This window comes from Heteronotia binoei, chromosome 20 (assembly GCF_032191835.1).
Source record: "Heteronotia binoei isolate CCM8104 ecotype False Entrance Well chromosome 20, APGP_CSIRO_Hbin_v1, whole genome shotgun sequence".
Taxonomy (NCBI): Eukaryota; Metazoa; Chordata; class Lepidosauria; order Squamata; family Gekkonidae; genus Heteronotia; species Heteronotia binoei.
The window spans coordinates 25,605,574-25,628,510 of NC_083242.1; the positions used below are offsets into that span (position 1 = coordinate 25,605,574).

Sequence of the window (22,937 nt, forward strand, 5' to 3'; positions counted from 1 at the left end):
TCTTGTCTGTGCCCACTCTAAATTGCTTTCCCCACATTTGACTTGAAGGATGTGCATATTTAACTACTTGGGGGAAAGATGCTGGCTACCAAGAAGCATTCCAGCCTACATTTCTCTTGTGCAAATTAATATGAAAAAAATCAACCAAAGCCTGGACCTCTTGGGCTCAGACGTTGTGCCATGAACAATAGTGACGAATGGCATATAATTATTTAGGACGAGATTTTAAAAAGTGATATTGGGTCTCTGAGAAATTCCTGTACCTTTTAAGGTGCTGCCACGGATCACTTTTCAGGATGCTTTTCTTGCTTGCTTCTTGAAGTCATCCGGCGGCTGCTGGCCCCTGTTGAAAACAGTCTCGATTCAACGAGGGAGTCTTTGTCTTTGTACCCAAACCCTGCAACTTTCAAAAACAGTGGAACTTTTAAGTGATTCAAAAGACCTCTCAGCATCTATACCTGGTGGCCCAATACTACATTTGTGCCTGCCATGATCCTAGGCCTACAGCAGAGGTGGCCAACGGTAGCTCTCCAGATGTTTTTTGTCTACAACTCCCATCAGCCCCAGCCATTGGCCATGCTGGCTGGGGCTGATGGGAGTTAAGAACATAAGAACATAAGAGAAGCCATGTTAGATCAGGCCAATGGCCCATCCAGTCCAACACTCTGTGTCACACAGTGGCAAAATTTTTATATATATATAAAAACACACACACAAACTGTGGCTAATAGCCCCTGATGGACCTCTGCTCCATATTTTTATCTAAACCCCTATTGAAGGTGGCTATGCTTGTGGCTGCCACCACCTCCTGTGGCAGTGAATTCCACATGTTAATCACCCTTTGGGTGAAGAAGTACTTCCTTTTATCTGTTTTAACCTGTCTGCTCAGCAATTTCATCGAATGCCAACGAGTTCTTGTATTGTGAGAAAGGGAGAAAAGGACTTCTTTCTCTACTTTCTCCATCCCATGCATTATCTTGTAAACCTCTATCATGTCACCCCGCAGTCGACGTTTCTGCAAGCTAAAGAGTCCCAAGCGTTTCAACCTTTCTTCATAGGGAAAGTGTTCCAAACCTTTAATCATTCTAGTTGCCCTTTTCTGGACTTTCTCCAATGCTATAATATCCTTTTTGAGGTGCGGCGACCAGAACTGCACACAGTACTCCAAATGAGACCACATTATCAATTTATACAGGGGCATTATGATTATGAGTTGTAGGCAGAAAACTTCTGGAGAGCTACCATTGGTCACCTCTGGCTAGGGTTGCCAAGTCCAACCCCAGAAATATCTGGGGACTTTGGGGGTGGAGCCAGGAGACTTTGGGGGTGGAGCCAGGAGACACTGGGGTGGAGCTAAGGGGGAGGGGGGAAACAGCGCCGGGGAGCGTGGCGAGCCGCCCCCCAGCTGCCGCCTCTACTCCACTCGCCGTGGCTGCTCCTCTGAGATGGGCTCAGCCTGAGCCCATCTTGGAGGAGCAGCCACGGCGAGCGGAGAAGAGGCGGCAGCGGCGCGGCGGCCTCGCCCACTCGGCCTCTGGGGTGGAAGCGGAGGGGGGGGTGGAGGCGGGCCGGGGGCGTGGCGAGCCGCAAGTCCGGGTCCTAGAAGGGCCCAGATTCGCGGCTCACCATGCTCCTGGCCTGCCTCGCCATCCCCTGTGCTGCTGCCGCCTCTTGGCTGCTCCGCCGAGATGGGCTCAGCCTGGGCCCATCTCGGAGGAGCAACTGCGGTGGGCGGGGAGGGGGCGGCAGCGGCGCGGCGGCCTCGCCCGCTCCAGGATCGGGCAGCTCGCCGTTTCCCCCCTCTCCCCCCGCTTCCATTTTTTTGGGTAGCGGGGGAAGAGGGTGGAAATCCTGGGGTCCCCCGCCAGGGCGGGAGGGTTGGGAAGCCTACCCCTGGCCTACAGGCTCCAGGGAAGCCTGTGTTAGAGTAGCTACAGTGCCTACGTTTCCCAGGATCCCTTCTGTCCCTCTGATTGGATGGGCAGCAGTTTTGGAGGGAAAACTGGGCCCGAGGGGTGGGACCTGGGAGGAAAACATAAGTAGGCCTAGCTGGAGAGAGAGAGAGAGAGAGAGAGAGACGTGGTTCTCTCTGGAAAGTTTTGTTGTTGTTCTCTCTGGAAGTTTTGCAGCAGGAGGGGATTTCTCATCCAAGGAGGGTGAGTGAGTTTGTTTAGGATTAGAGGAAGGGAACATGTAGTTAGTTGCACCAGGGCTTTTATTTCTTTGTACCAACCTTTACTGTTTTCGTATTCACTGTTGCACTAAAAGTTTTTACAAACCACTTATTGTTTTTGAGCACTCATAATAAGCTTGTTGTTATTATACTGCCTGGGTTCTTATGTCTCTTCAGTCACAGATAGAAGGCATTTTTGACACAGGTGTGTGTTCTGGATCTTCCCTCCCTGGTCCTGAGCTGTGCGACAGTGCCACAAAATATGCTAGAGAATCCCACATCTAAATAAGTCCCGGTGAGCATCTCATTTGTAGCCTTTCTTTCCTCCAAGGAGCTCAGAAAAAAACAGTAGGAGTCCCAGTTCTTTCTGTCTGGCATTTCCACATCTGTTGACTCATGATTAACCCCTCCTGTCTTTTAAAAGATCCCTCTTGGTCTTAAAATGACTAGCTAGCCTGTGGATGCTACAGGGTGATTGAAGGATGACAAGGAAGAAGCTCTACATTTAAGGGAAAGGATCAATTATAAGATGATAATGGGTGTGGATAATGCAATAATAATAATATGGGTGTGGAGCAGGTGTATGTGGTGTGGGAGGGGAGTTATTTTTGAGTTTTCTACATTGTGCAGCGTGTTGGACTAGATGATCCTGGAGGTCCCTTCCGATTCTGATTCTATAAAGCAGGGGTGGCCAACGGTAGCTCTCCAGATGGGTTTTTTTTGCCTACAACTCCCACCAGCCCCAGCCAGCATGGCCAACGGCTGGGGCTGATGGGAGTTGTAGGCAAAAAACATCTGGAGAGCTACCGTTGGCCACCCCTGCTATAAAGCATCTAAACTTAAAGAGAACTGTTCTTATTCACAGAGCACAGTTTGAGTCCAGTGGCACCTTTAAGCAGGCCTGTAGCAACGGGGAGGGGTGGGGGGGCACAGCCTCTCTATTAAAACCCCCCTTCCTCCTGTAGGGCCCCTCTGTTGGAGGGGCTCCAGGGCTGCTGCTAATCAGCGGCGGTGGCATTTGCACGAAGGGCTCCATCTGGCCCCGCTGGCCTTTCCCGTGCTGAGGGAAAGCCCAGCAGGGGTGGCATTTGCACAAAGGGCTCCTCAAGAGGAGTCCTCCGTGCAAATGGAGCCATCTGGCCCCATGACCCCCCCCCCACCAAATTTCTTACCTCGGGGGGCCCCTCCACCCCAAATCCTCTGGATACGGGCCTGCCTTTAAGACCAAGAAGACAGATTCGGGCGGATAGCCACGTTGGTCTGAAGCTAAAGAACAGTCCTTCAGACCAGCACGACAGGCCACCTAAATCTATTCTTAGTCATGTGATACATGTTTGTGAACAAGAGAAATTCAAAGACCTTCCCTTGGCCTTTGGTAAGCAGGTTATGAGGCCATCCATTCCTTTTCTTTGGGCCCCACCAGGAAACTGGCTGCCCCCGCCTAGCAAGGGATATTAACTGCAGCTCGATGCATGGCAAACCCCCAGTTTATACAAATATTTTGTCACATTATCAAGAAGTACAACATTACAATATTACAAAGAAAAGAATCATACAAATCTTTTGTCACATTATAAAGAAGCACAACCCTACAATATTACAAAGAAAAGTACCCGGACGTAGGCTCTTTTTGTCAAAAGGCTTCCTCAGGGGTATTCCTATTTTCTTAAAAGTTACCAACCTCTTGTTACGAATCAGTGTTAATATTGGGAGCAAGCCAGACCTTAACCTCTTCTCTAAACGGATGTAAAAGCTTTCTGAAGTTGGCTGGCAAAATGCTCTCTGCAACTTCTTTATTTTTTTTTTCAAAACTTAATTTCCTCTCAGTATCACTTAAATGTTTATATTTATATTCGAAGCAAGCCATTCCTGAATATCTTCTCTAACCAGATGCAAAAAGTGTTCCGAATTTTGATGGCAAAATGCTCTCGATACCACTGAAGTGTTTAATTTGGGAGCAAGGCAGTCCTGAACCTCTTCAGGTGTTGTGGTTAAGTGTGCGGACTCTTATCTGGGAGAACCGGGTTTGATTCCCCACTCCTCCACTCGCACCTGCTGGAATGGCCTTGGGTTAGCCATAGCTCTGGCAGAGCTTGTCCTTGAAAGGGCAGCTGCTGTGAGAGCCCTCTCCAGCCCCACCCACCTCACAGGGTGTCTGTTGTGGGGGAGGAAGGTAAAGGAGATTGTGGGCCGCTCTGAGACTCTGTCCTTGAAAGGGCAGCTGCTGTGAGAGCCCTCTCCAGCCCCACCCACCTCACAGGGTGTCTGTTGTGGGGGAGGACGGGAAAGGAGATTGTAGGCCGCTCTGAGACTCTGTCCTTGAAAGGGCAGCTGCTGTGAGAGCCCTCTCCAGCCCCACCCACCTCACAGGGTGTCTGTTGTGGGGGAGGAAGGGAAAGGAGACTGTGAGCCGCTCTGAGACTCTGTCCTTGAAAGGGCAGCTGCTGTGAGAGCCCTCTCCAGCCCCACCCACCTCACAGGGTGTCTGTTGTGGGGGAGGAAGGTAAAGGAGATTGTGAGCCGCTCTGTCCTTGAAAGGGCAGCTGCTGGGAGAGCCCTCTCAGCCCCACCAACCTCATAGGGTGTCTGTTGTGTGGAGAGAAGATAAAGGAGATTGTAAGCCGCTCTGAGTCTCTTCAGAGAGAAGGGCGGGGTATAAATCTGCAGTTCTTCTTTTTCTCTTAACCAGATGCAAAAGCCTTCTGGCCTAACAATCAGGGCATAGAGGCTGAGATCTCTCTCCCACCCCACTCCGATGCTGCCTCCTAGCACCAGGATTCAGAGGTTGACTGTTAGTAGCCACTGGCTAGTAGCCACTGATGGGCCTCTCTGCCATGAATCCCCTTTCAAAGTCATCTGTGCTCAATTTAGGGTTGTCAACTCTGGATTGGGAAATTCCTGGAGATTTGTGGGTGGAGCCTCGGGAGGGCAGGGAACACAATGCCATATGATGCCACAGGGTCCACCCCCTCTCCCCAAAAAGCAGCCATTTTTTGCCAGCAGAACGGATCTGTGTAGCCTGGAAATCAGTTGTAATCCCAGGAGATCTCCAGGGCCCATCTGGAGGTTGGGCAATCCAGGGGCAGCACATTCTACAATTTGATTTCTTGTTGCATGAAGAAGTAAACTGGCCTCCTCCAGCTCCTCCTGGAGCCGGGTTTGTGTTTGTTTGTCTAGATTTCCAGAGTGTTGACCCCTCTTGCAGTTCTTCAGGGGCTCTTGTGATTCATCATGCAAAAAATGAAATGCAGCAAAACTGTCTCATGGGGTGGGGGGGGGGAAGGGGAGAAGGCTGTGGGTCAAAGTGACCTTGAATGAATGTACAGAAGCGACGCAGTTCTGAACATAGCGCTTTTGAGGTTATATAATGCATGTTGGTTCGAGCAGAATAACATTCCAAATTGGTGAGCTTGTAAAGGAGTGGGGGGGGGGGAGAGAGAAATTTGTCACTGGAGGGAAACTCTTTGGGTTTCTGAGAGGTGGCTGTCACCTTGCATCTGACACAGCTGGCTGCCTGGATGGCTCCTCATGCATTTTTGAACCGAAAGCTCTCTCAAGGCTTTCAAAATTAGATCTGGCCGAAACCAAAGCTTGTAGAACTTGAGGCTCCTTCAAGGGTTGCACTTGATGTGGCCATTTTGGAGTGCCTCATTAAATCCAGCTGAACTGCGGGGTGGACGGGGTGGGAAGAAACAGTTTTTGGGAGAGGTCAGTGTGAGCTGACTGCCCCAGGTCTGGAAATACCTGGAGGTTTGAGGGTGAAGCCTGGGGGAGTGGTAGGGCATAATGCCATGCAGTCCGCCTTCCAAAGCACCCGTTTTCTCCAGGGAAAGTGGAAGAGATGTTTTAAATAAATGAGTAGTAAATACATAAGTGATGTATGTAGTCTGGAGATCGGTTGTGATTCCGTGAGATCTCCAGCCCCCTATCTGGAAGTTGGCAACCCTATCAGAGTCTCTCCCTTGTTACTGGAAATGTGGTTATAGTGGTCAGAGTGCTGGACTAGCTTCTGGGAGGCCAGGATTCAAATCCGCCCACCCTGATGTGAGCGGAACAACCTTGGGTCAATCATACACTCTCATCTTAAACCCACCTTGCAGGGTTGTTGTGAGGATAAGATGGGGAAGGAAAACCCCTCGTACCATGTCCCTTGGCAAAAGGGTGCGATAAATCTACTTGGTAGGTGACTATTTGGAATTTCCACAGATACATTTTGAGGTCTCTGAACTCACGTGGGTTTTCTCTAGCTATTTCCTTACTTCATAGTTCTTAACACACAATGTGTTTGCTATTCTGCGGGTAACATCTACTTTGCTCTTGTAGCATTTATAACATTCTGCAGGACTCTGTTCCGTCTCCAGGGCTCTTAAGCAGATTCCAAACAGGTTCTCCCCCTTCTCTTGCCACAATAACATCTAAACTGCAAAATTAAAGCAGTTTTATAACTCTGCAACTGAACTAAGCCTGCGCCCAGAGGCACCTTTAAGACCAACAAAGTTTTATTCCGGATATAAGAAGTCTGCAAGCACATGAAAGCTTACACCCAGAATTAAACTTTGTTGGTCTTAAAGGTGCCACTGGACTGAGACTTTGTTCTGCTACTTCAGACCAACACAGCTACCCACCTGAATCTATACTTCTGGAACTGTTCTGTCTTCCTCAAAGAATCCTGGGAATTGTAGTTTTGCGATATGCTCAGAATTCTTGCCAAAGAACTGCCGTTCCCTGGGACAGGGGAATAATCCCCTGAGAGAGCCGTAACCCATCTCATGATGTAAAGTTGTGCTTTTGCAGCGCGGGTTGCTGCCTTCAGCAGTGGAAGGGAGGCTGGAGTGTGCCAGGCTAACAGAAGACACCGCTGAGTGGGGATTTGAACTCAGCTCTCCCAGGTCGTAATTTGACATCGCTGCTCCACCTGTGCATTTCCTGCTCATTACATCCATGCAACCATGAAGCGGGGGTGGGGGCGGCATTTGAAAGGACCTTGAAGGTGGGTATCAGGGAGGTAACCTAATTCTGTTAGGATGACCTTATTTTGAATGTGCAGAATTTTGGTTTCCCTGTACCTCTTTTATTAAAAAATTAAGGCCGATTCCCCACTAGCCTTGCTGTGGTCTTGCACCCCTTTTTCCTGCAGTGCTTCTGCCCAATTTTGCACACGTTGCCTTGGAGCTGTGACTTGCCCCACCTCTTTCCCAAGTTCTCTCTGCAGCTGTGGGATTCTCTGAAAACTGGATTTTGAAGTCAGGGAGAGTTTTGAAGGACGGAAGTGGCCTAGCCTTAGGTTTCCCATCATGGTGATGGAGCAGCTGCACCCCTGGAACACAAATCTCTTACTGTGGGAGCCCGCAAGATGTGCAGGTACAGTAAAGAACTCCACAGACCCACATTAATAAAACTTGAGTTGTCCGATGAAGTTGTTTTCTGGCTTCTGTGCTCTGAGATCCTGCCCAAATTCTAATCAAGCCCACAGATCTGTACAGTGGGGTACATGCATCCCATGATTCTTTGCAATACTTCAAGGCCTGTTGTGACACTATTGTCTTCCCCTGCATGGCTGAAAACTCTCCTCTGTGACACGGGGTTTTCTAGGACTAGATCACCTACGGCGCAGTACTCTGACAACGTTAGCTGTCAACAGAACATTGCCCACGTTGATCGGTCTCTCGAGTTGACCCTGATCAGATCTGCTGGGAGAGGAAGATGGCAGGAATCCACCTCGCATTGAAAATCTAGCGTTGGGACATCCACACAGCAATGCAGGGGTGCACTGAAGGAGACTTACAATATAAGGAAAATTACACTGCAAAATTTGCCACTGTGAAACAAGAAATCTGACATCCCGCCGATCCAGTCCCAGGGTTAAACAGGGACTTGGAGTTTCTCAGCCATTTCAGGCGTTAACTGGTTTCGCAAAAAATGGAGATTGCCAATTTTTCTCTGTTGTGAGCCACTTCTGTACTTTTCTGGATCGTGTTTGAGTTTCACCTAGATTATGCCCTGTAGCTTTGACTCGTAACTTCATAATTTTATTTATTTATTTATTTTGCCTTTCTCCCCAGTGGTGACCCCAAGTAATTTATATCGCTCTCCTCTCCTTTTATCCTCTCAACAACCCTCTGATGTGGGTTAGGCTGGTGGCGTGTGACTAGCTCAAGGCCACCCGGCAAGCTTCTGTGGCACAAGTGGGGATTCGAACCTGGGTCTCCCAGATTCTAATCTGGCGCTTCAGCCGCTGTGCTACGCTGCCTCTATCATCTGCCTAGTGAGAACCTCTGCGTGCATCTGGCTGAGTGGGCTCTAGGGCCCCAAAGGTTAGCCTGAAATAAAATCTTTGTCTCTAAGATGCTACAAGAACCCCATTCCATTTTTCTGCAGCGGCCCAACTAGTCTACCTATCCAGCAGAAAGTCTTCAATCTCTGCAGCTATCAGAGACGCAGAAATCCCCTCGGGGTCTTTGAGCATGGCATTGGCTGTCCCACTAGAGAATCCGACCAACGCACCCCATCCAGGCCTAAGACCCCCTAGGAAAAGACAGAGATGGGCCTATACTCACACAGTCCTCTCCTGGCCTCCACTTAACTCCTTCCACAGTCGGTCCCACTGTCAGTCATTTCCCTTTGAGGCTCAAGGGAGGTGTCCCAGTCCTTGTTCAAGAGATATATTCTTAGCGCACAATTTGATTAGAGCCTTCAGCCTGTGTTTCCTGGGGGTTTCCCCCTCGCATCCTTTATTTGCAAATGAATCTCACAAGCAAGTAATTGAAATGAAGCTGAGGGAGCTCCTTTCTTGAGCTGTCTCTAGGGGATACAGGAATTCCTTGTTACTCACTCGTAGAACTTTTGGGGTTGTTTGTTTTTTTGAGGGGCAAAAAAATAACGTTCATTTAGGTTTGTAAATATGGGATTGTCCAAGCCTTGCTTCTGGACTCTACAAGGGGAAATTTTCGCAGAAGTTGTCTCTGCCATCATGGCATCTCTAAAATGCCCACCGCCTGCTATTTGCTGACAGTCAGGTTGCCAAACTCCAGGCTGGGCTTGGAGACCTCCCACAGTTACAAGTGATCTCGCAGATTACAGGAAATGGCTACTTTGAGTGGTGGACTCTGTGTCATTTCACCCCCCCCCCCAGAGCTCCCTCCCCTCCCCAAACTCCTCTGTTCCCAGGAGCCACCCTCCCAAATCTCCACGTATTTCCCAACCAGGACTTAGCAACCCAGGATGTCCCCCCCCGCCCCCGTACCTTGGTAATCATTGACTTCTGTGGCCTTAGAGGGGCGGTGGCCTTGTCCTACTGGTGAAATCAGTTCATATCCCTGCCTACTCGTAAAATTAGGGTTGCTAGCTCCAGTTCGGGGAAGGCCTGAGGGGGGGGGAGGGGCAGAGCATAGAAAGGATGGAAGAAGATGATATTGGATTTATATCCCGCCCTCCACTCTGAAGAATCTCAGAACGGCTCACAATCTCCTTTACCTTCCTCCCCACAACAGACACCCTGTGAGGTGGGTGGGGCTGGAGAGGGCTCTCACAGCAGCTGCCCTTTCAAGGACAGAGTCTCAGAGCGGCCTACAATCTACTTTCCCTTCCTCCCCCACAACAGACACCCTGTGAGGTGGGTGGGGCTGAGAGGGCTCTCACAGCAGCCCTTTCAAGGACAGAGTCTCAGAGCGGCTTACAATCTCCTTTCCCTTCCTCCCCCACAACAGACACCCTGTGAGGTGGGTGGGGCTGGAGAGGGCTCTCACAGCAGCTGCCTTTTCAAGGACAACCTCTGCCAGAGCTATGGCTGACCCAAGGCCATGCTAGCAGGTGCAAGTGGAGGAGTGGGGAATCAAACCCGGTTCTCCCAGATAAGAGTCTGCACACTTCACCACTACACCAAACTGTCTCTCCCCTCCTTCACAAACTGGAGTAAAGGAGGGGAGGGGGACAGAATGCCCCTTCTCCAGCATGTCCTTACCTCCAGCAGAACTAATCTCTGTAGTGTGGAGACCAGTTGTCATTCTAGCCAGGATGCAGGTTTAGTGCTTCAGTAGAGCCTCACAGCTCACACCTTTTCTATGAGTTTGTTAAAAGGACAGAATTGTGTGAAGAGGGATAGTTGCCAGCTTCAGGTTGGGAATTTCCTGGAGATTTGGGGGGGGGAATCTGAGGAGGGCAGGTTTTAGGAGTGAAAGAGACCCTCCCTGAGGCATAATGTCATTGAGCCCCCCCTCCAAAGCAGCCATTTCCTCAAAGCCAGTTTGAGAGCCATTTTGGTGTAGCGGTTAAGTGTGCAGACTCTTACCTGGGAGAACCAGGTTTGATTCTCCACTCCTCCACTTGCAGCTGCTGGAATGGCCTTGGGTCAGCCATAGCTTTCGTAGGAGTTGTCCTTGAAAGGGCAGCTGCTGTAAGAGCTCACTCAGCCCTACCTACCTCACAGGGTGTCTGTTGTGTGTGTGTGTGGGGGGGAAGGTAAATGAGTTGTGACCGCTCTGAGACTCTGATGGCGTTTTCGCACTCACCTTCAGCCGGCGCGACCCCCCTCTTCACCGCGCAGGATCTGCGCGGATTTCGCACTAATTGCCGCGGAGCAGCCGGAAGAGCCGGAAACTCCCGGCGCTTTTGCGGCACAAACGGAAACCGCCAAAAAGCAGTTTCCATTTGCGCGGCTTTTGCGCCGGGAGTTTCCGGCTCTTCCGGCTGCTCCGCGGCAATTAGTGCGAAATCCGCGCAGATCCTGCGCGGTGAAGAGGGGGGTCGCGCCGGCTGAAGGTGAGTGCGAAAACGCCCTGAGATTCAGAGTATAGGAAAGGAAAGGTCCCCTGTGCAAGCACCAGTCGTTTCCAACTCTGGGGTGATGTTTTCATGGCAGACTTTTTACGGGGTGGTTTGCCATTGCCTTCCCCAGTCTTTTACACTTCCCCCCCAGCAAGCTGGGTACTCATTTTACCAACCTCGGAAGGATGGAAGGCTGAGTCAACCTTGGGCCGGCTACCTGAATCCAGCTTCCGCTGGAATCGAACTCAGGTCTGTAGACAGGAGACCAGTAGCAATTCTAGGAGATACTCAAGCCCCACCTGGAGGTTGGCAGGCCTAGCTAATATTCTCTCTGTTTCGGCTTCCATCAGCCACTGTGGGCCTTCCAAAACACTCTGCTCAAACCCATTTCATGTGAAACTGTACTCGCCGCTTTCTGTTCTGCTTTGTGCTACCTATTGTTCTAATATGCATAATTGAGCAACCTCCTCTCCCCAAGACAGTCAGTGGGAAAGGTCCCCTTGATTCACTTGTTTTCCTCTGAGTTGTGCAGCTGCTTGGGAAAAGACCACACCTTATGATGTAGCTGGGTGTTGGCCAACTTTGCCGTCCCTTGGCAAGAGAACAGTTTTTTCTTGGGTGGGGAGGGGGGAAGGTGAGAGAAGGCCCTCTTGGGTCATGAAACTGTCACCTGCCAGGGTGATGGTGGTGGAGTGTTTCTTCTTCTCTCTCCTTGCCCTTTTCCGTTTTAGATTCATCACAACTCTGCAGCTTTGGGGTTCTTCCAGACCCCTTCAGAGCCAAGCCAGGCCTAGGCCCTGGCAGTGCAGAATTAAGTCCTTTTGGCCAAACGGTGCCAGTCCTTAAGACGTGAGAACCCATTGCTCAGCTCTGTGTGGCGGGAAATAGTTTGCGGGCGCCTAGACATTTCGGTTAGCCGTGAGCAACGCATCATAGGCTGTGGGGATCGCAGGGACAAAAACATTTCTCTCCGTCCTGAGACCATTTTGATGAGAAACTGTGCTAATTTTTCTGACTCAACTGAGGAAGGCGTTCAAGTGTGTCAGGGAACCTGCCAGTCTAAAATTGTCAACCGAAATCCCCTGAGTACTGAGGAGCCTCCTGAGGGAACTGGAAACTCCTGGGGCTGATGTTTACCCATTGAACCAGTCAGGCCCCCAAAAGGGGTGTTGATGGCAACAGACACTGTATGAATCAGGCTCCCAAATTGGTGGTAGAGGGCAACTTGGAAGGATCTCCCTTTTTTGGGGGGGCAGTTTTTTTTTAATATGTATATATATATATTTTTATTATTAATACATTATCCGTTTCTCTACATGGTTTCTGATATCCATTTTACATTTACCCCCAACCCACCCCCCTTAGTCTATGCATCCTTTTCTTCTTCCAGCCAGGGACAAAGGACTCGAAGCTTCCACTGAATGTCCACTCTCCTTTCTTCCTTCGCCCATTTCAGATACGTCAGCCACTTTTCTTTAATTCTTGATCTTCTTTCTTCCCATGATTCTTCTTGCACCATTATAGCGGCTATATCTGACTGGACAAAATCAAAGAGGTAGTTATGCCAAGTACTTTCCTTCCATTTACTTTTGTCCTTCCATCCTGCCGCTATTACCGCTTTACCCGCTGATATCATTGCTTTTAGTAAATGTTGGTTGTTTTTCCCTGTTTTTTCATTCCCTAATAAACTCATCTGCATTAGTTCAAAGTTAATTCTCGGCTCTACCTGAAAGAATTACTTTATCATTCCCACTACCATATCCCATAGTTTCTTGGCCTCAGGACACTCCCACCACATGTGGGAATACCATCCCTTTTCTTTCTTACAGTGCCAACACTTAGGACTCAACCCAGGAAACATATTGGCTAAAGTAGCTGGAGTTCTATACCATTTGGTGAAAAATTTCAATTCCATTTCTCTAACCTTATGTATCTTAACTTTTTTTAAACCTTCCATTATCTTCTCCCCTGTTCGTTTCGTTATTTGGCCTTCTAAACTCCATGACCGTTGAAGGTAGCTTATTGCTCCTTCGTTACCTAAATTCATGCTCCTGTATAGGATGCCTGCTAATCCTTTTTTTGTTTTACCCATTAATTTATAAAACTTTTCCATAGGTTCTTCTTCATTTAAGTTACTCTTTTCCACTTCCTTTTTAACTTTAGTATACAATCCTGTGGCCTTAAGCCAGTATTGTATTCCTACGACTTCTTGAAATTCATGTAATGGTTTTAACTTATCTAGTATTAACAAATCTTCTACCCTTCTAAATCCTTTAGCCTTAAGTAGTTCGCTCCACCTATGCTCCTTGTCTCCTTCCATCAACACTTCTAATGGCGTCCATCTAGATACCCGATTCAGCCATTTTGGTTGCCATTTCTTCCAAACATTTAGCCCATTTTTCCTTGGTCCCACGTTTAAATTAAGTTCCTTCGCCCCCATGTTCGTAAAGATGCCATGTTTTCCTACCCCATTATTAGCTTCATTCTCAAACCTTATCCATTTCTGGTCCCCTTCCTTCTCTATTTCTAATAATGCTTTAAGCTGAAATGCTTCATAATAATTGACTATATCTGGGACTCCCCATCCAAGTTCTGATTTATGATTGTATGCCAATTTTTTTGGAAATCTAAGTTTCCTACTACCAAATATCCATTCCCTTATTTTAGTGTTCCAGTTAGTCATTTTTTGCTTATCTAACTCCAGTGGTATCGTTTGAAAAAGGTACGACAACCTTGGCATCCAAAACATTGATACACTCTTTATTCTAGTGGTCAGGCTCATCGTCCTTTTCCCCCACTGCTGCATATCCCTCTCTATTTTCTCCCAGATTTTATTATAATTTCCCTCCACTATCCTGTTAATATTTTTATAAATTTCTATCCCTAGATATTTAAATTTCTTAACTCCCATCCCCATATTAGTTATCCTATTAATCTCTTTCCTTTCTTCCAAACCAACATTAAAGTACATTATTTCAGACTTTCCCATATTTATCCTTAAGCCTGATACTGCTTCAAAATCTTCTAAAATAATTTTCGTTTCCCTAATGGCTTCTTTCGGGTTAGATATTGTCATGATTATGTCATCTGCAAATAAATTGATTTTTATTTCCTCCTTTCCTATTCTACAGCCTTCTATTCTCCCTGAATTCCTAATCCTTTCTGCTAGTTGCTCTATCGCCATTATAAACAGGGATGGGGAAAGTGGACACCCCTGCCTCACACCTCTCTCAATTGGGAGCTTATCCGTATGTTTGTTGTTTACTCTTACCACTGCTGACCCCTCCCTATAGACCTCTTGAATGGCTTTTAAGAATAGTGGGCCAATCCCACACTTCTTCATTATGGACCATAAGAATTCATGGGACAGCGTGTCAAATGCCTTGTATACATCTAATTTAAGTAAAGCAAGTTGCCCAGAACGTTTATGGTACAACACATTAAATATATTCCTTATAGGATGTGCAATACTCCTATTCTTTACAAAGCCATATTGATCCTCTTTTATTATATGAGGTAATATGTTCCTTAACCTATTTGCTAAAACTTTAGCGAAAATTTTGTAGTCCTGGTTAAGTAAACTTATTGGTCTATATGAACCCACTTCCCGAGGATCCTTCTGGGGTTTTAATATTACGGTTATTTCAGCCATTCTCCAAGAGTCGGGAGCTTTCCCTCCCTTCAATATAGCATTAAACACCTGTTGTAATTCGGGGATCAGTAACTCCTTCATCTCCTTATAAAAATCCACAGTAAAGCCGTCAGGCCCTGGGGATTTACCCACTTTTAAATTGTTCACAACTTCCTCTATTTCTTGAACTGTTATTTCCTTCTCCAAACTCTCTCTATCTGTATCTCCCAACACTTCTCCACTTTCTTCAATATGTTCTGTTATATCCCTCCTAGCGTATAACTTTTTGTAGAATTCTTGAAACACTTGCCTAATTTCTCTCGGGTTCTGCGTGACCTTTCCTTGTCTCTTAATACTTTCCACCTTTTGCTTTTCTTTCCTAGTCTTGAGATAATTAGCCAATCTCCTAACGGAGTTTATTGAATCTCTTTGAAACTCATTTCTTACCATGGTTTGTTTTTTCCATAATGCCCTCGAATCCATAAAGTCCAATTGTTTCCTAATTTCATCGATCTTTTTTTTCCTATCAGGGCAGAATCTAATACCTTGACTGCTCTGCAGTGCGCCTAATTCCTGAAGTTTCTGTGTCTTGTTAGCATACCATTCTTTTTTTATTTCTTTCTCCTTCATCATACAATGACCTCTTAACACTGCTTTTGCTGCTTCCCACAAGATATTTGTGGCCACTGTTCCCTTATTTTCTCTAAAATATTGTTTTACTTGATTTTCCATATATTGTCTATTTTCTTTTTTTAATAAGACCATACTGTTAAATCTCCAAGTCCTTCTAATTTGTTCGTTTTTTATCACCAGTTCTATATTTAGTGGAGCATGATCTAAGATCCATATTGGATGGGTTGTTACTTTCCTCAACTCCCAATTATTTGATTTTTAAAGAAATATATAATCTATACAAGAAGCTGTCTTGTGTCTACTTGATAAATGTGTCGGCTTTGGAACCAAGCCTAAGGCCTCATGCGCTTCTACCAAATTCCTTTTCCACCTAGCCTCCTTCTCCTTGGTCATATCTATGTTAAAGTCTCCTGCTATAATAACTTCTCCCTCTGAGAATTTCTGAACCTTTTGCATAACTTTATTCAAAAATCTCCTCTGTCCTGTATTTGGGGCATATATATTTATAAGCGTTATTACTCTATTTTGAAACCTACCTTTGATAAACAAATATCTCCCTTCCCTATCACTAATGAGATCTAGTATCCTAATATCGATCCTTGTGTGGACTAAAATTGCAACTCCTCTCGTCTTAGTTCTACTTCTTGCTTCAGCCAATACTTTCCATCCTGGGTGTTTAATCAACGGTTTAATATCATCCTTTGCCTTATATGTTTCCTGTAAATACACGATATCTATATTGTGTTGTTTTGCCATTCTTGTTAATCTATATCTTTTCAGGTCTGAACTTAGTCTGTTGACATTCAGTGAGAGCATTTTCAAAGTTTTAGCCATAATCATTCACCTCCCTTCCCTTCCCTGGCTGGATAACAAAGTCTATTCTGCCTCTCCCCTTTCTCCCTTCCCCCCTCCCACACCCTTTCCTCCCACTCTTCCCCATCATCCCCCCTCCCCTCTTCTGGTATAGGGCTTGCTTTTGGGTTGATCTCTCCACCCTCCCTATACCTTCGGGTGGGCACACCTCCCCCCCCTCCTGGATCTTTTATTATTTCCTTCCTTCACTTAAGACCGTGATATTCCCTCCCTCTTATTTGTGGGGTACTTCCCTTTTTTTTTTTGGGAGTTCCTCCTTTTCCTTGAACATCTTATAGTCTCGTCCTCTGTCGTTTCTCCTGACGTGTAGAAGGCCCCTCCTCTGGTTCGTCGACATTAAGCTCTTCCTCTGGTTGAGTTCCTGTTTCTCCTGGGTCCAGACCCATCTTCTCCAAGAGTTTCCTTGCTTCAGCTGGGTTCCTTGCTGTGAGTCTTTTGCCTTCTTTGTAGATCACAATAGTGGCTGGGTAAGCCCATGTAAACAATATCTTCTTCTGAAAGAGTTTATCTGCAAATGGCTTCATTTGTCTTTTTTCTTCCAGTGTTTCACTGCAAAAGTCTTGTCTCACATATACCCTTTTCCCTTTAAATTCCAGCGCCCTCTTCTTCTTCAAAGCCAAAAAGACTTGCTGCTGCACTTTTTCTCTTGTAAATTTGACTATCACTGGTCTCGGAGATCCTCCTGACCTTCTAGACCTAAGCCTATGGACTCTCTCGACCTGGTCAGCATTAATCATAACACCTGTTTGCTGTTCTGAGAGCCAATTTATTATCCCGTCTTCCAAGTGTCGTGAGTCAATGTCTTCTGAAATACCATGAATGATAAAGTTTGCCCTTCTTGCTCTGTCAGAGAGGCTTTTAATCTGCTCCTTTAAATAAACTATCTCCTTCCGATTTGTTGACGCTGCCTTATCAGCCTTGTTGGCCAGCTGCCTAATATCTTGCAGATCCTTGTTTATCTGGCTAACTTCATTAGCAACAGTCTCCTCTATTTTGTTCTGAGACTGCATCATTAAAGCTTGAAACTGTGCTATCTGTTCGGAAAGCTGTTTCACTGTAGTGGCAGCCATTTTAACAGTGCTAATCACTGCCTCCGGTTCTTATCTATTTTCCAAAATACTCCCTTTTTCTCAGTGCTAGCTGTCTTCTGAGCACGCCTTTAACTTCTTTGACTCTCTAGCTTCACTGCCAAATATTATGACCCCAAAACTTCAATATTTACTTATCTTTCGGTCCTAATCTCTTTTCTTGTCCGGAGAGGGGCGAGCCGAGGCTGTTTCTCTTCAGAGCGTGCGCATTTCCACCCATTTTTTTTTGGCAGTTAAATCACAGCTGGCTTATGGCACAACCCCTAATGAGGTTTTGAAGGCAAGAGATGTTCAGAGGTGTTTGGCCCTTGCCTGCCCCTGAGTCATGACCCTGGACTTCCCTGGTGGTCTCCCACCCAAATACAGACCAGGGCTTCTGAGCTTCCAAGATCTGGGGAGATTAGGCTATCATGGCCTATCCAGGGCTGGAAGAACCTTGGAAGGGGAGAGGCTCTCAGATATACTTATTTTTCTCAAAAAACAGCCCAACAGTTAAAAGAATGTCCTGTCAAATGTTGTAGATCAGCACCTGAGAAGTCAATACGTTTCAGGTTCTGCTGAGACCTTACTCAGGTGGGTGGACAAATAAATCTTAACTTGGGGCCAGACAGTCCCCCAAGGGACAGTCTCCAAATCCTGTGAGACAGGGGTGGCCAACGGTAGCTCTCCATATGTTTTTTCCCCTACAACTCCCATCAGCCCCAGCCATTGGCCATGCTGGCTGGGGCTGATGGGAGTTGTAGGCAGAAAACATCTGGAGAGCTACCGTTGGCCACCCCTGCTGTGGGGCATTCAGCACATTCGGGGGCATATATGGGGCAATCCATTTCTTCTTACTGGTGGCAATTTCTGTCAGCCAGCCGTGGAGTGTAGAGAGATACTGCTCAACCTAAGGATAACATTCTGGATCCAAGATTTCTCTCCTCAGGCCCTTAAAAAAGTCCAGGAGACAGGACTCCCAACACAAAGAGGTCAGCTGGCAGTAAGGTTACCCCCCCCCTCCAACGAGGGATGGGGGGGTAGCGTTGCCAGCTTCAGGTTTGGGAACTCCTGGAGATTTGGGGGGGGGGGCAGGGACCTCATTGGGGTACAATGCCCTGGAGTCTCTCCTCAAAAGCAGTCATTGTCTCCAGGGAACTGAGCTCTCTAGTCTGGAGATGAGCTGTAATTCCAGGAGATCCCCAGTTCCCACCTGGAGGATGGCATCCCTTGCTAATAGTCTTGAGGCATCGGATCAAGTGAGACCTGATTCACAAAAGCTTCTTCTGCAATAGATCGCGCAGTCTCTAAAGTGCTGCTGGACTCCCTGTTTTAATGTTGCTGCTACAGATGTAACACAGCTGCCCATCTGGATTTGACTGAGAACTGGGCATTCCTTAAAAAAAAAAACCCCTGTAATTATAGTTACCTTCTTTGGAGCACTGCACTTCCATTCAAACTTTTAAAAAGCTGTGTTTATTTTTAATTCTGCGTATGGATTTGTTAGTATCTTTACAACAATTGTTCCATCCACTCAATAACACCCTTCCGTTTTTATGTAAATCCAAGATGCATCTCTGTTTTTCAGCGATACACATTTCTTGATCAATTATCTTCGCGCGGGAGATTTCTCATCCAGACATTTGCAAATTCTACTCTCACCATAGTAATACTATAAAGACCATGTGTTCCGGACGATGTAATTTAACAGAAACTTTTCAGGAGATACCTTTACTCTGTCCCACCTTTTAACCGGGGGTGCAGAATTCATTGATTATGTTGCATGCTTGGTAGGCTGTTAATGGGTTAGAAATCGAGAACAGCTGGGTCCCGGCGATGTGGAAATCCTGTCCGAGGGATTAAACCCACATCTAGACAGGTACCTTATTATTTTTTTTGCCAGGCTCGGCCTCAGGAGGGGGTCCGCTCTTCTCCCACCTCCTCAGAATGCATGAAATGGGTGGTGAGAAGAAAAGCAAGCAGAAGTGCCTCCCCAGGCAGTCTTCCCATCTAGAAGTGCCTCCCCAGGCAGTCTTCCCATCTCTGGCAGGCCTGTAGCTACAGAGGGGCCTGTGGGGGCCCCCGGCCTTCCCTTCCCCCTGCCATCACAGCGGAGGCGGGGGGGGGGAGCTGAGAGGCTGGGGGCCGCCTCTTCCCTCCCTCCACAATTTAAATTGCACAAAAGGGGCACCCAGGAGCAGCTGCTGCTCCTCCCATGGCGTTTATGGGAAGTGAGGTGCCCTGAGTCATGGTAGTGGCAGGCAGGTGAGGGGAGACGCTAAGTGCCCCCTGACTTTTTTACATGCCCCCCCCACTTTTAAAATCCTGGCTCCGGGTGAAGCAAGAATTGGGAGGGAGGTGGGAGGGAAAGGAGCTGCAAAATAAGGCTGTGATGATAGTGTGTGTGTGTGGGGGGGTTGTTGTGGAGATCTTTCATTTGAAAGCCCACTGCTCTCTGGAGCTGGCCCCTTCACAGCAGAAACTTGATTTGTGTTCCCAGGAAATCAGATTCAGCACCCAATACCACACTTAAAAACACACACACACACAAAAACTTCTCTGTGCGCGTCTGAACCTGGAAGACATGTCAACCTCTGTTGACTGACCCCTCACTGGGGGCCTGGAGGATATTCAGGGAGGTGGCTAACTAAAGCCTGCCCCTGTCCTCTCGACTGCTGGTATTCCTTGGAGGTCTCCGATCCCAAGTACTTGCCTGGGTCAGCCGCGCTTCGCTTCTGAGAGCTGACGAGATCAAGTTTGCCTGGGCTATTGAGGTCAGGGCCCAACACCACACTTTGTGATGTGCTCCTGTAGAATCAGCCGTTGTGCTTCGTCACTGTCTTTGGCTTTTTCTGAATGAGCTGAACAACGCACTGGTGGGCGGCTGCATTTCCCCAGAGATGGGAATGGTGGGGGAAACCGGTGTCAGTTTAAAAAAAAAATGATAGAAGCTGTTGATTTGCACTTCACTGCCCTTCTGGGCATCAGAGAGGAACTGAGAAATACAGGGCCAGAATCACAACTGAGCCTCCGAAGTCAACCTTCTCATCTTCCCAGGCTGTGACAAGGTTAGGCACTAACGAGGGGCCATGGCTCCGTGGAAGAGCCTCTGCTTGGCTTGCAAAAGGTCCCAGGTTCGACCCCTGGCATCTCTAGTTAAAAGGACCAGGAAACAGGGGATGGGAAAGACCTGTGCCTCAGACCCTGGGGGGCAGCTGTCAGTCTGTGTAGGCAAGACTGACCTCAGTGGATGAATGGTCTGATCCTGAATGAGGTACATTGATGAGTCATGTGACCAAAGTACACAGCAGGAGCTGTCTGGGAATGCGAAAGGGGGGCAACTTCAGTGAAACAGTCTGAAGGTAGCAGATATTTGGAAGGGTCTTCTTCCTCTGAGCCAAGGCTGCAGCCAGCCGAAGGAAGCAGTGCCGAGATGGGTGGACAGGTGATCTCATGGGGTTCTATTACTTCCATGCTCATATCTTGACATAATAGGATAGTATTGCAGTAGTCATCGGTAGGCCAAGAAACAAGCTCCCTTCCTCTGAGCCAGACACTTCACCAAACAAGAACTACCAACTTCTGACTTGTGGCAAGTCTCCGGAGTGCCAGAGGCCAGCTTTCCCCCTGTGTTTCTACACAGAGCATGACTGGAAAGTGAGGAAGATCCACAACTCATACAGAGGCACAACAGGCAGCCCCCGTCCGAGGGCAAGTCCTTGTACTGTGCCGCTGTGTCAGCAGTGACTGGATAATTCTGTTGCACCCAGTGCAGAGATGTGGATGGACGACCCTTTCCTCTGCAGAGGCTGACCTGAAAGAGACAAAGTCAGAGATGCAACAGGCAGCTTCCTTTGGTTGGGCAAGGGGTGTCTGGCCTTAGATGACCCTTTATCTGAATGTGTTTCTTTCTCAGTTCACTAGCATGCCTTAAGCCCACAGTTGGGGAATCACTGCTCTCACCCACCAGGTTCAAATTACCAGATCGCTTCCAGTTTTGTTGGGCTTACAGCCTTCTAAGCATCCCAGCTTGGAGGGTGATGGGCTGGTCCACTGATGGGCAGGCCAACTGCAGCTCTTCTGAATCCACACGAAGGTAGGAACGAAGTAGTGCTGTAAAATGTTTTTGTTTGTTGGTAAACTCAGCCGGAAATGTTCCTGTCCTTTTATGGATCTTTGTTCTGTATTCATACAGGCCTGCCTAGAATGGTGACTTTGGTTGTACTTGCAATTTTCCTGACCTGAATAGCCCAGGCAAGTCCAATCTTTTTTCCCGGGAGACCTCCTAGGAATCCCGAGGGCAGGTGCTTGGGGGCAAGCAAGGGCCAACCCCCTCTGAACGTTTCTTGCTCAGAAAACACCTCGAGGCAAGGGGTCACCATGACTGTGCTTTCCGCTTCCAAACTGCAACTTACAGTCTAAGTCTAAATTTTGTGGGGGAAACTTGCAAGAGGTGGCAGCAAGTGCCATCAGCCGTAGCTCTCGTAGGAGTTGTCCTTGAAAGGGCAGCTGCTGTAAAGAGCTCTCTCAGCCCCAGCTACCTCACAAGGTGTCTGTTCACGGTGGAGGGGGGTGAGAGGGTAAAGGAGGTTGTGACCGCTCGGAGTATATTCAGAGTATAGGATGGGATATAAATCCAATATGATGATGATGATGATAATAATAATAATAATAATAATAATAATAATAATAATAATAATAATAATAATAATAATAATAATAAAATTTTATTTATATCCCGCCCTCCCCGCCTAAGCAGGCTCAGGGCGGCTAACAACATCCATAAAATATACAATACAGTAAATATACAAGACTTTAAAATCAACAATTATCCAAAAACAATTCTAAATTCACATTTGACATAATTTGACAGTAACAGTGATGTTCCTGGCGCTATTTCTGTCAGTTTACGTGATAGCGAGGGTCCCTGAGGCAAAATCATTTTGGCGGATCCATTTGTTTAGTGATCATAAATCAGCAGTCTGTAAAAGCCGACCTAAAAAGGATGGTCTTGCAGGCCCTGCGGAATTGGTCGAGACTCTGCAGGGCCCGCACCTCTTCCGGGAGCTGGTTCCACAGGCATGGAGCTGCGATGGAGAAGGCCTGTGTGCGGGTGTTCTGCAATTTCGCCTCCTTTGGCCCGGGGATAGTCAGCTTGTTCTTCCCTGCTGACCTCAGTGCTCTCTGGGGCTCATATGGGGAAAGACGGTCCCTCAGGTAGGCAGGTCCTCGGCCATATAGGGCTTTAAAGGTAATAACCAGCACTTTGTAGCGAACCCAGTATGTAACTGGCAGCCAGTGCAGTTCGCGCAGCCCTGGCTGTATGTGCTCCCCACTTCGGGAGTCCTAGCAACAGCCTAGCTGCTGCGTTCTGCACTAGCTGCAGCTTCCGGGTTCGGCACAAAGGCAGCCCTCATCATCATCTTCTTACAATGACCCCAGAGGGTTTGCAAGATGAGGGACCATTCAGAGGTGGTGTGCCATCACCCACCTCTGCATCAGGACTTTGGAATTCCTCTTGGAGGTCTCCCATCCAAGGACTAAGGCGGGCCGGCCCTGCTTAGCTTCTGAGACCTGAGGCAGTCAGGCTAGTCAGGACAACCGGCAGATAACCATCTATATACGGAAGTTTCCCCAGGCTGTAAATAGCAGCTCCCCAAGCCCCTTTGCACCTGCTGTGGAAAATGTATCTTGGCGGCAGAGTACAGAACCGCCAGATAACTGAGAGAGCACCTGTCCGACATTCATGAGAACACAGAAATGGGGAAATAAGGTGCGTCGAGTGGTTTCAGTGGGG

General features: G+C 47.7%; 1 long non-coding RNA gene across 1 annotated transcript in view; it reads right to left on the bottom strand.

Moving 5' to 3' along the window:
* The window catches only part of LOC132588186 (uncharacterized), a 268,607-nt gene that overhangs the window by 50,563 nt on the left and 195,107 nt on the right, over positions 1–22,937 (bottom strand). The window lies entirely within an intron of this gene.